Raw genomic sequence first — 16,607 nt, 5'->3', positions numbered from 1 at the left:
TAATGAGTTTTAACAGGGGTGCGTACACTGTTGTATACGCTGTATAGAATTAATGTTTCATTCATGTCCCTACCATAGCCTGTCTGTTCCCCCTTTTGTTGGTCTCTGTCCAGACGTCTTGCACTGACAGGTTGTGAGGTATGCTACAGGAATTTTACATACTCTTCAGATAGGCCCCTGTGGTGACCACTGTGATGCAATGCAGTTAAAACCACCACAAGTGAACATGCACATCAAGCAACATTTCTAGGTGTGACAGTTGTGTGCATGGCCTTAACATGCCTGGGGTATTGGCAAACTACAACAAAACAATTTCATACTCACCAGCTACAGGCTGTTGTCACACTTGTATACCAGACGGACCTAAAGAGAGAGGTACTGTCAGCAGCCTCACATGTGGCCTTGGTACAGGGTGGAAGCAGCATTTCTGCACATTAACAGTACAACCCCAATACTACAAAATATGCTGCCCATCACCATAGATGTGCACGTCTGTGCATTACAAAACCCCGCCCACAACTGCTATCTTATCTGACATATTTAACTCTTTTGTTTTTGAGGTACGTTTTCATTTCCATTTTTTACCTGGCTGATACAAAAAAATAAATAAAATAAAATAACATTGGCTATATGTACTTTTATCTTGTTCACATTTTTTTTCTGTACATCTCAGTTACCTGTAATTGTATTACTACTGGTATTTGAACTATGTTTTTATTAATTGTTAACTATGTTAAAATTGTTTTTGGTGTCTGTAAAATCTCTGGAGCTTTTCTCCTTGGGTGTCCACTGAAAATGGCCACTGGCTCAGTTGGACCAACCCAGTTAACAAATATCAAATAAATAAATAAAATATGCATGTAGATATTCTACAGATACAACTATGTATGCTACAGTACTCTAGTAATGTGCACTGGGGCCTTACCTGCACACTTCTCGTCCATTGTGTGGGTGCCACCCACCTCCACAATGCTGGATTCTGGATCCTGTTGTATGGTTGTGGTGGGTGCCTTAAAGTTGGTGAGGAGCTCCTCAGTGGGTGTCAGTGGGGCCTGCATGGCTGGGCCCCCACCTGTGGCTAAGCGGTCTCTGGCTACGGCAGCAGCCCTTCACCTGGCATTGCGTATGAGGTCAGTTGCACAATGCCGGACCTGCTTGTAGGTTTGTGCGTGCAAGCCAACATCATTTACCCTGTGGACTAGGTCATTCCACAGGGTTGTCCTCTCCCACAGATGTTGTTGTCTACGGCCAAACATGACTCCATGGTTATGGATGATGGTTTCTTTTATGACAGCTGTCTCACCTTCTGTATACGGTGGAAGCCTAGGATGCTGCATACCACCTGGAAGACTTAAACAGGGAAACACATCATAAGACCTCATACAGTTGTCAACAGTATGGACAGAAATTGCACATCAACAGTGGAAATCTGTTGCCACCACTCACAACTACACCATACCCCTCTAATCTCAGCACAAAATCAGCTTCCATTGTACTCCTGGCCCTGATATGACATATTCCTCCCAATGATGGACAGTTAATTGCATAATCCTCTATTCCCCATTCATTTCTGTATAGAGGGATGATAGTGGCCATCTTCCGTGTGGATGGGGTGTAGATGGTGCCAAAGAAGTGTTTGACTACAGTGTGCAATGGAACTGTGAGCACATACCTGAGTTCATGTAGGATGCAGACAGGGATGTTATCAGGCCCCATGGAGACTTGCTGTTGTTGCCTTTTAGTAGGCAATATGTACCTGCTCACCACTGATGAGGGGAGGGGTGCGGTTGATGTGCATATCCCCCTATATGGATGGGGGAGTGATGTTCACACCTAACCTGTCTGATGCAGGCTGTCTATAGCCATGGCATTTGTGTATAATGTGTGATTTACCACCAGTACAGGGTGAATAGTGTTGTTGCCTTTGAGACTGACAACATATGTGAAGACACCCTTGTGACTGGCCTTGGCGGTGTGGATATGTCTGATTTGTACTCATAGTTAGCCTTACAGGGAGTCACCTGTGACCTTACATGCTTGTTCAGATAGAGGTGGACATGCTTCCAAGTTGTTGCCTGCGCCTATGTGGCCCTGTATAGCCAATATAGCAACCTATTATGTGGTTTGTGTATTGCTGCTGTCCGCCAAAGGGGATTTGTCTACCTTGGTGGAGGCAGGTTTTACAGATTAGGTATTGCTGAGTCCATACAGCTACAGTGGATATAAAAGTGTACACACCCCTGTTACAATGCCTGGTCTTTGTGCTATCATAACATGACACCACAATAACTCATTTCAAAACAATTCCCACATTTAATGTGACCTATAGCCTGTACAATTCAATTGAAAACATAACAATCTGTTATGGGAAAACATGTGCAAATTAAAATCAGTACAATAAACTGGTTGCTTGAGTGTACACACCCTTAAACTGATTCTTTGTGGAAGCACCTGTTGAGATAATTACAGCATTCAGTCATCTTGGGTCAGAGTCTATCATCATGGCACATCTGTACTTGGCAATAGTTGCCCACTCTTCCTTGCAGTAGTGCTAAAAATATGTCAATTTGTGAGAGAATCTCTTGTGCACAGCCGTATTCAGGTCAACCCCCAGATTTTCTATTGGATGCAGATCTGGGCACTGGCTGGGACATTCCCAAACTGTAATTTTCATCTGGTGAAGCCATTATTTTGTTGATTTGGATATATGCTTGGGGTCATTGTCATGTTGGCAGGTAAAATCCCTCTTCATCTTCAGCTTTCTAGCAGATGACTGAAGGTTTTGGGACAAAAATGATTGGTATTTAAAGCTGTTTATAATTCCCTCCACCTTGACTAAATGCCCAGTTCCAGCTTAAGAAAAGCAACCCCAAAGCATGATACTGTCACCACCATGCCTCACTGGGGGGTGGTGGGGTGGTGTTCTTTTGGTGATGCAAAGTGTTGTTTTGAGCCAAACATACCTTTTGGAATTGTGGGCCAAAGGTTCAACCTTGGTCTCATCAGACCATTGCACATTGTCCAGCATGCTTTTGGGAGACTTGATGTAGTGTTTGGCAATGTTTGCCTGGCTCTGGACATATTTCTGTGTAAGAAAAGGCTTCCATCTTGCAACCCTATCCCATAGGCCAGACATATGAGGAATACAGAAGATTGTTGTCACATGTGGTACACACCCAGTACTTGCCAGGCATTCCTGCAGCTCCTTCAGTGTTGCTGTAGGTCCCCTGGCAGCCTCCATGGCTAGTTGTCATCTTGTCATTTCATCCATTTTGGATGGACATCCAGGTCTTTGCAGCATCAGTGTTGTCCCATATCTTCTCCACTATTTGATGACTGTCTGCACTGTGTTCCATGGTATATCCAATGTTGTGGACAGTTTTTCTACTCTTCTCCTGACTGATACCTTTCCACAATGAGATCCCTTTGATGCTTTGTAAGCTCTCTGCAAGACATGACTTTTGCTGTAGCAGGCAACTGGGTGAATGTCAAATAAATTCTATTACGACATCTGAACATTATTTGAGGTTAATCAGAGTCTCTTTAATTGATGGCATGTGTGTACCCAAGAAGATGGAATGCTGTGATTACAGCAAGAGGTACGTCAACAAAGTATTAGTTTAAGTGTGTGCACATGTATGCAACCAACTTATAGTGCAATTTTTATGTTTTATATTTTCTCCCCTAACAGATTTGTTTTTCAATAGAATTGTACAGGTTATGGGTCACATTCAAGGTGGGAAACATTTTGAAATGATTTTCTGTAGTCTCATTTTCGTATAACACACAAACCTGGCATTTCAACAGGGGTGTGTACACTTTTGATATCCACTGTATGTAGGTGTTCATATAGTTCTTTCTGGTAGGCATGAACAGAGTGTCATAACACAGTTGAACACTTCTCCGATTACAACCTGATAATCACGCCTATTCTAGTACTCATATCAGTGTCAGGGCAATGCAACAACCAGTAGCTGTAGACATGTATGTCTGTTGTATGCACTGAAACTGATAATACATACATGTACAACATGCACAACTTATTAACCTGACTGTTTGCAACCCATGTCACTTATTTTGTGTCTTTGAACATATGCATACATACATGTGCTCAGGTGATACCTGGTATACATTTTTGTTCTATGTTAGTATGGCACACTGTATTTACAGTCTAGCTGCTCAATCATACCTCTCAACTTGTTATAGCAGGTCATCTGGACAATGGCACACATAAATGGGTGGCAAAGGCACATCAGTATTAACACTGTATTAACATTGCTGCAACATACATAAGTAAGTTGATTGCACAGTAGGCTTTCCCATCACTGTGATAACCTGGAGGATGTCCGACATTCATAACTGGGCTGTTATGTTACGATGTCATTGTTCACAGACTTGCCAATGGTTTACCTGACATAATACAACTCTATGTGTAAGTGACTACAGATATCAGGCGCACATGTGCTTATTGTCTAGCGGAACACTGTACAGTTGAATGGTATGAACTCACTATATCACATGCAGTTCAACACACCTTTCTGCAACATTAGTTTACTATGCACATGCTCTGTATATGTCTATTAGATTCACAAGACAAACATGCATCATAGTTATATTTACAGGTAACATGTGGATATGTACAGCATCCCAGTAGCTGACCTAGCAGTGGCACAGTCAGTAGTGTTTGACAGACACTCCAGTAGTTGTCATATGTTAGTTGTCCTTTCCTGGGGTGAGTCAGGGGCCTGAGCTGTGATCTGTGTCACTGCAGATAGAGCCAGATGCTATGGCCATAGGTGCTGTTCAGCAGTACATCAATACAACAAGTCTTGTTGAGACATATTCTTTCAACCTCTTATTTCCCATTATTACAGACCACCTAATGCATTCAGTTACATGCTTACTTGTTTCACATACCTTTTTTTTTGTAAAGTAGATTGGGTAATATCTTCAGGTTTGCTATCTTGACTTGCAGTTTCTCTCTCTCTCTCTCACACCTACAGGTATAGAGCTGGTTTGAATAGGTGGCAGCTTGACTTTTGTAGGTAATGCTCATGACCAGGTGATGGTCTGTGCACCAGTTGGTGTTACCCACTTGCTAATTGCATGCAGAGCAGCTGTGTAGTTATTCCAATAGCCAGTGCCATGGCAACACACTCCTATAACTGAGTACTTCATGTGGGCAATGGCCCTTCATCTTTCCTGTGAGGAAGACATCTGGGAGGTGTGTGAGCTACAGTGTTACAAATGTCAGGTGGGAATACCTCTTACAAGGAGACTTATGGAGACAGGCCAACTAAATGGTGGAGAAGATTGAAGACGTAGGGACAGAATGTGAGTATTTCTGTTATATGGTTTGAATACTGCTAGTTTAACATGGTTTGTCTGGACATGCTAGTTCTGCATGGATTTCAGTCTGACAAAGTTATGTGTCTGCATAGCTCTCAACTGTAGGGCTAGCCACATAATGGCCAGAGGTTTGCCTGTTATGTTTGGTCTGTTCCCCAGACAGGTGTTGTCCTTGGCAAATCAGTAGCATACTCTGGTGATTGCAATCAGTAAACGCCAACATCTATTTGTGCTTCTGACTTTATAACCCCCAGAAAAGATATGTTACAACAAACCTTGTAACAATAGCAACTTTCTCAGTTTATAACAGCAATACTTCAAATATGGCCTTGTTTTGGGGCATCTGTTCCCCAGTTATGTCAGGCTTTGTCCAGATGTCATGCAGTAAGTGATTGATAGGTATGGTCTATCCTTATTTAGTGCTGTCATTCCTTCTATCATCCTAGTGATGTTGTGGAATCCCACACATGTTGTGGGGTAGGGGCCATAAATATGAGGGCAAAGGCTGGACATGTTGAACCCTGTACCGTCAAGAGGTTGGTGTATAAAGAATGCTCTAAGATGCTCTTGTAACAAATTTTATGTGGGGAAGAGTAAGAAGTGTTTTAAAATTAGGCTGTTAGAACATGTGAGAGATATTACTAATATGAAAGAAGAAAGTTCTATGGCTGTACATTTTAATACATTTCACCATGGAGACAGTAGTGGGTTACAAGGTACTGTTTTGGAAAAGGTCTGTTTCTCAGTTTGATAGAACACTTAGAACAATTGTTATGTAAAGAATCAATTTACATTTTAACATTTGATACTTTATCCCCTAGGGGTTAAATGAGGAGTGTAATTGACGGTTGTTTATTTAAATATGCAATTAAGTGTTAATTGCTTCTTGTATTTAAGGCAAGTATGTTTTGTAATGTTTTAATACTTGAAGGCTTTGGCCAAGACGTCAGAATATATTAAATATGTGTGGATTACTGGCTAGTTGTTTTTCTGTTTACTATCTTCAACCATTTTAGTTGTTTTACTAAGAGGTTGGTGTATATCTGGCCATTGTGTATGGCCTATCATGATTTTGTAACAACTTACTGTGTACTTATTAGTTGAACTGTGTAGAGGGGGTGAGCAGATGTCTGTGGCATGGGTCCTTTTGTTTCCAACTGTGCATGCTGCTCCAGTTGAGGGTGTTCTGTCAGCAGTATATATTTGTATGGGCATTTTGAAACATGTCCCATAACAACCCACAATTCTGACTACACTGTGACCTGGCACAGTATATGTAGGGGTATTGTGTGACTGTCATTGAGGATGTATCTGTGCACACAGCCATTAAACTTTAGTATTTGCTAGGGTTAATGGTATGTAGCTGTGACTGTGGTGCAGTTGTTTGTGTGTATGCATTTTCACACTGCTGTCTGTTTTTTAGTACAGTTCCATTCCTGCAGTGTGTGCTGTAATAGCTAATGCATATGTAATTCCCCAAAGCTGATTTGGGGTAGTGATGTGTTGTTTTGATTGTAGTTTGAATGTTACTTGGTGACATGCTTGTTAGCTCAGTGTAGTTTCCCTAATGTTACATAGCTGCGGTCATAGGTCTCAACCCTCCAGGTGTTCATAGGACATACAGTTGTCTGGCTCATATATTTGGTCTGGTCCTAATGACACATGTGCATTGCTGACAATTCAGTGGGATGATGTGTGGAATGTAGTCACTACATAATGACAAGCAATTGATTTCTCAGACATCCGATATTGCATTCAACATATGTTAGGACATACAGTGTTACTACAGCAACTTCTGCAGTTTATCTACTCGGTTATTTGCAATGTGTCCCTATTTCCAAACTCGTGTCACCCCACTTTGTCTGGCTTCCCCAGATTCCTTGTACTAAAGTGTTCTGGGTATGACATCACTGCATGTTATTCAGAAATAATATATATATATATATATATATATATATATATATATATATATATATATATGTGTGTGTGTGTGTGTGTGTGTGTGTGTGTGTATATGTATATTTGTCGTGTTAATTTTTATACATTCCTGTAAATATATCTGTATCCCCATACATGTATGTGTGTGTGTGTATATATATATATATATATATATATATATATATATATATATATATTTTATTTTTTTTTTTTTTGAATACATACACACACACTCACACACACATATACACACCTAAGTATTTATTGCTAATATAGCTATATATTTTTATACACACACACACACACACATATATATATATATATATATATATATATATATATATATATATATGTATCTCCATACATAACTATCTTTCTCTCTATAAATGTTTCTTTTATATATATATATATGTAAATATCAATCATTCCTGATCCACAGTGTTTCTTCCCTGTTGTAAACTGGCTGTAATGCAAGATATGTTTGAAAAAAAAAACATCAGAAAATCCTACAACTCAGATAGCTTAGTGATAAATTGCTTTGGCTATGGTGTACAGGGTCCAGGGTTCAAGACCTGCAAGGGTTGTTTATTTTGTTACTGGGCAGAACAAGGGCTGATGGAGACAGAGTGATAAAGGCAGCTTTAAGTGGGTTTGCACGGGTTTGTGTGATGGTAAGCGATGCTAATACATGGTTAAGCAAATAGGCGCTTACACCGTGTAGGCTTTGCTTAGCAAATTTTATCAGTGCTCAATTCCACTTAGCTGAGCTAACTGCTGGTTAGCATTAACGTTTGAGCAGTGCTTAAACCTGCTAAGTATAGCTGAGCACTGGTAATCATTGCTCACATTCCAGTCTTATAAAATAACAGAGTAATGACTTCATTTAGTAAGTGTATATGACTTCCTTTACATAACATGCTTCTATGTGGTGTCATTACAATAGCAAGGGGTGTGACTATACTGTATTGGACACTTGTGTATACATGGGTGGTATCACGTTATATGCACTCACACTTCCATGTTGAACCAGTTACAGTACCCTGGTTGACAAAAATAATTTAACACATATTGTACTATTAAATTAGTACTTTTAACACTGCTTTTCCATGTAAAATTCCATTGCCTATTGTAGTACTCAAACCATGCACCCCTGCATGCAAAGCTGGGACTCTGAGTACTACACTATCCTGTTCTTGGTGTTTGACCTGTATGTTTTTATGTATCTCCTATTGGATATTAATATCATATTATTATATTAACTGTAGAGTACTGTGTTTTTTGGCCATGTCATTGAGGACTGCTGTCATGTAGTAATGGCATACATTTCAGTTTCAGACTTCTATCCTTCAGAACATTGATGCTAATGCATGACCTGTTTCCTATCTACTTTCTGTTTGTCCTCTGTGCAGATGGAATGACACTGGTGCTCAAGCTGTGGTAGACTACACTGCAGAATGGGTCTGAGAATCCATGCCTGTGTTCATGTAGAATGCTGCCAGAAGAGGTATCAGGCCTATGGAGACCTCTATATGTTGCCTTTGAGAGGGCATTACAGACCTGCTGTGTGATCATGAGGGGAGAGAGGCAGGTGCTGTACATGCACATGTGTACCTCTGGGGAGTCAGGGGGGTGATGTCTATATGTCAGCAGTCTGCAGCTGGTTGCCTATATATATATATGGCATATGTGTATGTGGTGTTATTGACCACCACTACAGAGCAGATATGTGTGTTGCCTCTGGAATTGCAGACACATGCCTAGAAGGCCGAGTGATTGGCCTTGGTGGATGTATCCAGTTTGCACTCAAAGACAGCTGTAGGGTACATCAGCAGTGACCTTATTTGCTTGTGCAGACCAAGGTGAGATGGCTTCCAATGAGGCACCTGTTCCTTCATGGCCTGTCCAGTGATTAATTCAACCTATGATGGTAGTTGTGTATGTCTGCTGTCCACCGCAGGCTTCCACCCCACCTTGAGGAGTTTATGTTGTCCTGTCAGGTATTGCTAAGGGCATACAACTATGTAGGTGACCACATAGTATTATGCTGTGGGCCTGGACACTGCTGCTAGTTCCAACATATGGGATGTCCTTAATGTGGGCCTTGCCCCTTTTCCTTGCCTGTGCGAGGGACATTACAGAGGTGTGGGGGCTACAGATTCACAGACAGTAGGTGGGAATACTTCACAGGACAGGACGTGGATACAGCCCAACAACATAGGGGACATATTTCCAGAATTGTGAACAGATTGTATGTCATTAGTGCTGTTATACACATGGAGGGTTGATAGATTGATAGGATGTGTCTGGACATACATTTACTGAGTGACTTCAAGTCTGACAATGATATGTCTCTGACATACCTCTCCACTGGCATGCTGTAGACAGACTGGCCACACATTTGCCTGTTATGTTTGGTCTGTTCTCTTGACAGTTGTTGTCCTTGGAAAATCAGTCGGGGACTCTGTGGAATGCAGTCAGTAAATACTAACATCCATTGGTATTACTGACTTTATATTCCTCATAAAGGATATGTTATAACAAACTCAGTAACATCAGCAACTGTCTCAATTTATAACAGCAATATGTCCAATCTATGCCTGTGTTTGTGTTTTTGCCCCCAAATAATGTCAGGCTTTGTCCAGATGTCATGCACTATGAGGCTCAGATGTATTTAGTATCATTATTTCTTGCCTTCATTCCTGCTACCATCCCAGTGATGTAGTAGACCTACAGACATGTTACGGGGAAGAGGCCATAGATATGAGTCCTGAGCCTGTAGATTCTGAGGTGAACTGTACATTTGAGAGGTCTGTGTATGTCTGGCCATAGTTAACACACTGTCAGGATTGTGTAGAAGTGTTATGTGTACATGTTATTTGGGCGGTGTAAGGAGGGGGTGCATGTGAGTGGTATGGCCCCTTACTATCTGACTGAGCATGCAGCTCCAGTTTCTGGTTCCTTATCCAAGGTAGACCGTGACATGTCCTGTAGCACCTCAAGATTCCCACTACACTGGGGCTTGGGGCAATATATGTGTGGGTAATATGTGAGTGGCAAATGGGATGTGTGTGTTCACACTGTCATTAGAGTGCAGTGTTCAGTTTGCATACTGGTATATCACTGTGACTGTGGGATAATTGGTTGTGGGCATGCACTTTCACAACAGTGTCTGTTTTCCAGTGGTGGTACATCCCTGTAGTGCCTCTCTTTGCAAATGCATGTGTACAGCCCCAGAGCTGGACTTGTGTAGTGTTATGTCAGTCTGCTTGTAGTTTGGACGGTGCTTGGTAGCTCAGTGCAGTTTCCATAATGTTGTGTTATGTCCATATATTTGTAGGATGTGCAGTTGTCTGACCAATACCTTTGGTCTGGCCCCCATAACTGTTGTGTATTCCTGACACATCAGTGGGATGATGTGATTGGGGTCACTATATTATGAGACGCAATTTAGTCCCAGACTTGTGATATTTCAGTCAATATATGTTAGGACTAACAGTGTTGGTACAGCATCTTTCTCAGCTTATCTACTCACGTATGCTGGATATGTCTCTATTGTAATGCGCTTGTCCCCCCACTTTGTCAGGCATGGTCCAGATTCATTGCACTAAGGGGTTTTGAGTGTGCCTCTCCAGTGACAGTCTTTTGGCAGAATGTCCAGATGTTTGGCCCATACTTTGGTTCTGTTCCCCAGTTTATTTTTATTTGTCTGTTAAATCACTGTGATGATCCAAAGATTTATGTCAGTGAATAATGACATAACATGTCAGCTCCCATCCTCATATCCTTCAGAAGTTTTGGCTGAAATGCACCCTGTTGCTGTACAAATGTTCACTTATAAAGCAATATTTGAAATATGTGCCTATATGTGGCTCATTTCCCCTCCTTTGTACAGGTTTATTGCACTAAGGTATGGCTACACTGCATGTTATATAAATACACATATATATGTTTTAATATATTTATGCATATATATGCATATATATATATATATATATATATATATATATATATATATATATATATATATATATATATATATATATATATATATATATATATATATACATATATATATACATATATATATATATATATATATATTCATATATTTATATGTGTATATGTATATCATGTATCTACGTTTTCATATATATGCTTCAACAGACACACATATATATGTGTGTGTGCTTGTGTGTGTGTGTGTGTGTGTGTGTGTGTGTGTGTGTGTGTGTGTGTGTGTGTGTGTGTCTCTATACAACACATGAATGATTCCACAGAGCTTTCTCACTATTGTTGTATGCCTCTATTGCATGATATGTTTGAAAAAGCAACAGTAATTCCTATAGCTCAGGTGGTGTAGTGGTATATTGCTCTGACTCTAGTGTACAGTGTCCTGGGTTTCAGACTTGGGATTGATGCTTTTTTCATTAATGTTAAATGACCAGACTACATGATAAGTTTGAAAAAGCAATAGTAACTCTTACAGCTCAGGTGATGTAGTGGTGTTGCTGTGATTGTAGAGCACAGCATCCTGGGTTTGAGACTTGCAGCGCTGATTATTTTGTTGCTGGGCAGAACAAGGGCTGTTGGATACAGAGTGATTAAGGCACTTTTAAGCAGTTGTAAATGGGTTTGTGGGGGTTTGTGCAACACTAAGCATTGCTAAAACACAGTTAGTCTGTTTTAGCTTCACTCAGTGTCGTTTACTCCCACTTACCCCCATGCTAATTTCTTTAAAAGAAAAGAAAAAGGGGTGATAGGAAAGTGGTGAAAGGTGAAAAAAGGGGCATGCAGAGGGAAGTACAGTATGAAAGGTAGCTAGGGATGTGCAGGATGGGTGCAGGAAAGGTCCATAGCTGTCCATTTCTTCTACAGCAACAGCTGTGAATGTCTACAGAATTTGGAAGTGAATTTGGACACTTAAACTCCTGAGAGAGGGCTGAGGATAACAGTTATGTGGTGTCATGCCAGATGGACCAGATTACATATGTCCAGTGGACACATATGTGAAATGGATAGCTATGTATGGGGTGTAATTTTTTTTTGGGGAACAGATTGCCCTTTTTTTTAAAGGTGAGAGTGGGATGTTGGGGAAGGATAGTAGGTACATTTGGGGATGTAAGTTGGATAGGAAGACAGAAAAGACAGCAGACAGGGTTGGTATATGACACATGTAGGTGGTAAACATCTTGGACAGGGAGAGTGGTTGGGAATCGGACGCACATGAACCCCCAAATGGATACAGTGGGACTGAGGTTCCCACCCATGGGCAAGCATCACTGCACCTTCACGACCTCGAAGGTGGCTGTGCTAGGGACTGAACAGGAGGGGCAGGCTGACCCTCAAGTTGTGCCAGATGGCCCTCAAGCTAGCACAGTTGATCAATGAACTCAGATTGAAGGACGCTGCACACCAATCCCCAGACCTGACTGTGGGTGATGGTCTCCTCTCCATGCCCGCTCGGCTTGTGGGGGGGGGGGCTTGTCCCCTGAAGGTAGTGCAGGACCAATGGAAGAGGCAGGTCCGGGTTGGGTCCCAGATGTGCTGGGGACTGGTGCCATGGCCAGATGAGGTTGGGCAGGCAGATCCGCTGGGATCTGCCTTCCCAGACCTGCTATGGTGTTCAGGTTTTAAAAAAAATATGTTGGTTAGTCATGAATAACACATTTCAAGATTAGTTATAACAGCATGCATGGGTGTTCCAATTGACCCCATAAAAGAGTTTTGAAACAGTTGCATAGCAAAGATAACACATAACTATATGGAACCACAGTAGGTATTATAATGGCATGTAAGTTACATTGACAGCAACAGACCACTAATTATAGTATTTGAATGAGGTTCATTAATATTCAAGTAATTCAATATTTGTAGAACTACAAAACACATTTTCCAAGACTAGATTTGGAGAAAGACATACCCATTATTTATGTGTAAACATTATTGAAGCAGCTAGGGGTGGGGGGAGAGAAAGAGTTGACAATTAACAACTGTATAGGCTTCTATTTTTCACAAATATACTGATTAATACTCTACTCATTACTCTACAGGTCTGCCCTCACTTTACATGTACCTATGGCCTGGGGCTAGACAGTGGAAGTGTTGTGCACAGAGTATATTAGTAATACCTTCTTACGGCTACTACAAACATTTCCTTACCTGGCATACCTGTGGAGGAAATTTCTGTTAACAATACCTGATTTTTTCTACACATATTCACATATTCAGGGTTACATATCTGACACTGAATGGTGTGTCCTGCACTCATGCTGTGTAAGTGTGCTACTGACATACTCTGCTGGGATTTATATCTGTCACCCAGGTTATTTACAGCAGTGACCACTAGCCGTGACAGTTGAGGGACATGTATCGGAAAAAAACACTTGCGGTATGTACTTATCTTACTGTCATTTGCAGCCTTGGGGTTGGACAGTGCAAGTGTTGTACACAGTATATTAGTAAAGCCTTCCTACAGATACTACAAACATTTCCCTACCTGGCAGACCTGTGGAGGAAATTTCTGTTAACAGTACTTGACAATTTCTACACATATTCACATATTCTTGTGTGAAAATATGCATTCAGCTTATTACCACTGCCGGGATTTGAACCGTGTCTATTTGTGCTAAAAAGGTACACCACACTGGTGTTTCATCACAATGAGCTATTGAGGAATTGCTAACTCTTGCTTGACTTTTTACTCCCTACTATTCTCTGGTTTGCAGAATCTGACCTTATAGTTCTGACGTTCATGCATGGCAGATGGTTCTTGTACTGTGTATTCATACTTTGACATATTACAATCTGGAAAGCAATGGTTAATACAAAGCACTGCTTCAGGGGATAAAAAATTAGATTTTGCAGCTTACTATTCAGGGTTCAGATCTTGGTGCATGGCACATTTCATATAGTTGTTCACCTGTTTTACAGCTCCACAATCTTTATAAGATGAGCCTCACTTCATTCTTGCTGTCAGACCCATGGTTGCTGTGCAGAACCTGTACACATTTATATTCCTACCACAACATAAAGTAAACACAACAGCCTGGGGTTTTTACTTTTATTGAAAGTTATGTAGACCTTTATTATTAAATATTCTGTACATCACTACTAATTTGCTAACGGTCATTTATTTATTACATGCAGTACACACTTTACCTACTGGTAGTTGACATTCTACTTTTTTCTATTTATTTGTCCTGAATACTGCAAGCTAGATTTGTACTCACCAGCCTCCCAGTGCAGTCTTAGCAGCCTGTTTGTGTGTGCATCCACATTTGCAGCCCTCTCATCTGCAGCTGTACTGGAGATAAAGACAAATGTATGCATACCTATCAATCACATACTCAGGCTGGACTTTGGGGGATAATAAGTGATACTGATACTTACACACTTCTGGGACAGTCTGTGCCCATGCGTCTTGGGTCCACTGGTCCAAGAGCTCCCTCTTCCTATGTTTGAGATCAGCATAATGGTGCCAGACCTGCTCACCAGTTCAAGGGATGCCAGTAGCACTGGTGAGATCATGTGCAAAACAGTCCCAGGCTTCCAATTTGTAATGTGAGCCCTGATACTGGTCTTGCAGCAGTCTACCTTCATGGTCTTTCACAAGGAGTCCAACCATGACCCTGGACTCCTGAATGCCCCACCACTGCACCTGAAAGTGCGTACCCTCACCAGCGCCAGCCATAGTGCCTGCAGTGATCAGCTACAACTGGTTATGGTTGTATTCACACCTGTGAGGTTTAAATAGGGCTGAATTCTCACACTTTTCTGTGACTGGACAATTTTGAATATGCTGAGCTAAGCTGAGTGATGTGCAAACCTGCTTAGCTAAAGTTGTCAGTGCTTAAAGGGTTAGGTGTTGAGCACTGTTTACCAATGTACAAAGCCACTTAGCTTGGCTACTTATTGATTCGCATTTACAGTTCATCAATGCTTACATGAGTTTAGCATAGCTGAGCACTACTTAACTTTGCTCACATTTCATTTTATTAAGTATCAGGATTATGGGATTGATTCCTCATTACCGACATATTAGAATTTTATGTTTACCTTCCATGACATCCCCCTATGTGCTTTCATTAAATTATATTCTTGTGTGACTATACTGTATGGGGCACTTGTGTTTATATGAGGGTTTCACATCTTTTCTACACTGATAACTCACTTTTGGACCTGCTACACTACCTTGGTTGACAAAAAAACAGTTGCTACATAATTTAAGTTTACAAAAATAATTTTAACACTACTTTCCCATTGAAAAGTAAATTGCCTGTCTTGGTACTCAAGCCATGAATGCCTGCATGTAAGGCAAGGACTCTAAACACTACACTGCCTTGGCTTGAATTTTCACCTGTATATTTGCATTTATCATCTGGGGATGTTTAAGCTTTGCTAAGTGGATGGCCATAACATGCACACACTCTTAAACATTCCTTAGGCTTGAAAAAAAAAAGTTTATGTTATTTTCATATTATTATGTTATATAAGTGAGTCTTGTGGTGTTCTGACAATTCATTGAGGACTGCAATTATGAAATAATGTCATTCATTTGGCTTTCAGGCTTCTATCCTTCAGGGACTCCTGCTAATACATATCCTGTTATCTAGCAACTTTGTAAGTGTTTGTGGGCATATTTTCAGGCATGTCCCTAATCTATCATTTATCCCCCCCATCATTTGTGCCTTTGTTAACATGCACTGTTGTAAGGGAATACTGGCATACATTTGTTTTCTGACTTCTACCCTTCCGTAATTCATGGTAATGCATGACCTGTTCTCTATCAACTTTCTATGTTTGTGAAGGCTATATGTGTGGTTTGTCACTTTTGGGGGCTTTATCCCCCATTATGAGTGCATTTGCACACATTTCCTGCTTTAGCAGGTTGCAGAAGTGTCATACGGCACTTTAGCAATCCATGGGGTGTATCACAGAACCTGTCACACACTCCTCTGCATTGCTTTCTTGTTGCCATTTTTATTTCAATGTCCGTGGAGTTGATAGACCCATGTTCACATTTAAAAATAATTTGTCATTGAAAAGACAACTGGGTTATAAGTCTACACAGATGTCTATTATAAGCTCTATTCATGTAGGGACTTATCCCTGCAGATTATGTAAGTCCTGCAGCTTCATTTCCACTGAAGCTAGATTTAAGCACCCCACCCTGAAGTACCTTTTTTTACCAAGATTTTATGCTGACTGTAAGTCTAAAGGCTTAATATACTTAGCTAAGTGCAGAAATTGCACTATATTTTATGTAGGGAAGACTGTGAGAATGCTGAAGGAGCATATATTACAGCATCAAGGTGACATTA

The sequence above is a fragment of the Protopterus annectens genome, chromosome 17.part0 (genome assembly GCF_019279795.1).
Source record: "Protopterus annectens isolate FY-2018-M chromosome 17.part0, PAN1.0, whole genome shotgun sequence".
NCBI classification, from domain to species: Eukaryota; Metazoa; Chordata; order Ceratodontiformes; family Protopteridae; genus Protopterus; species Protopterus annectens.
Note: the sequence above shows the minus strand (reverse complement) of the source record.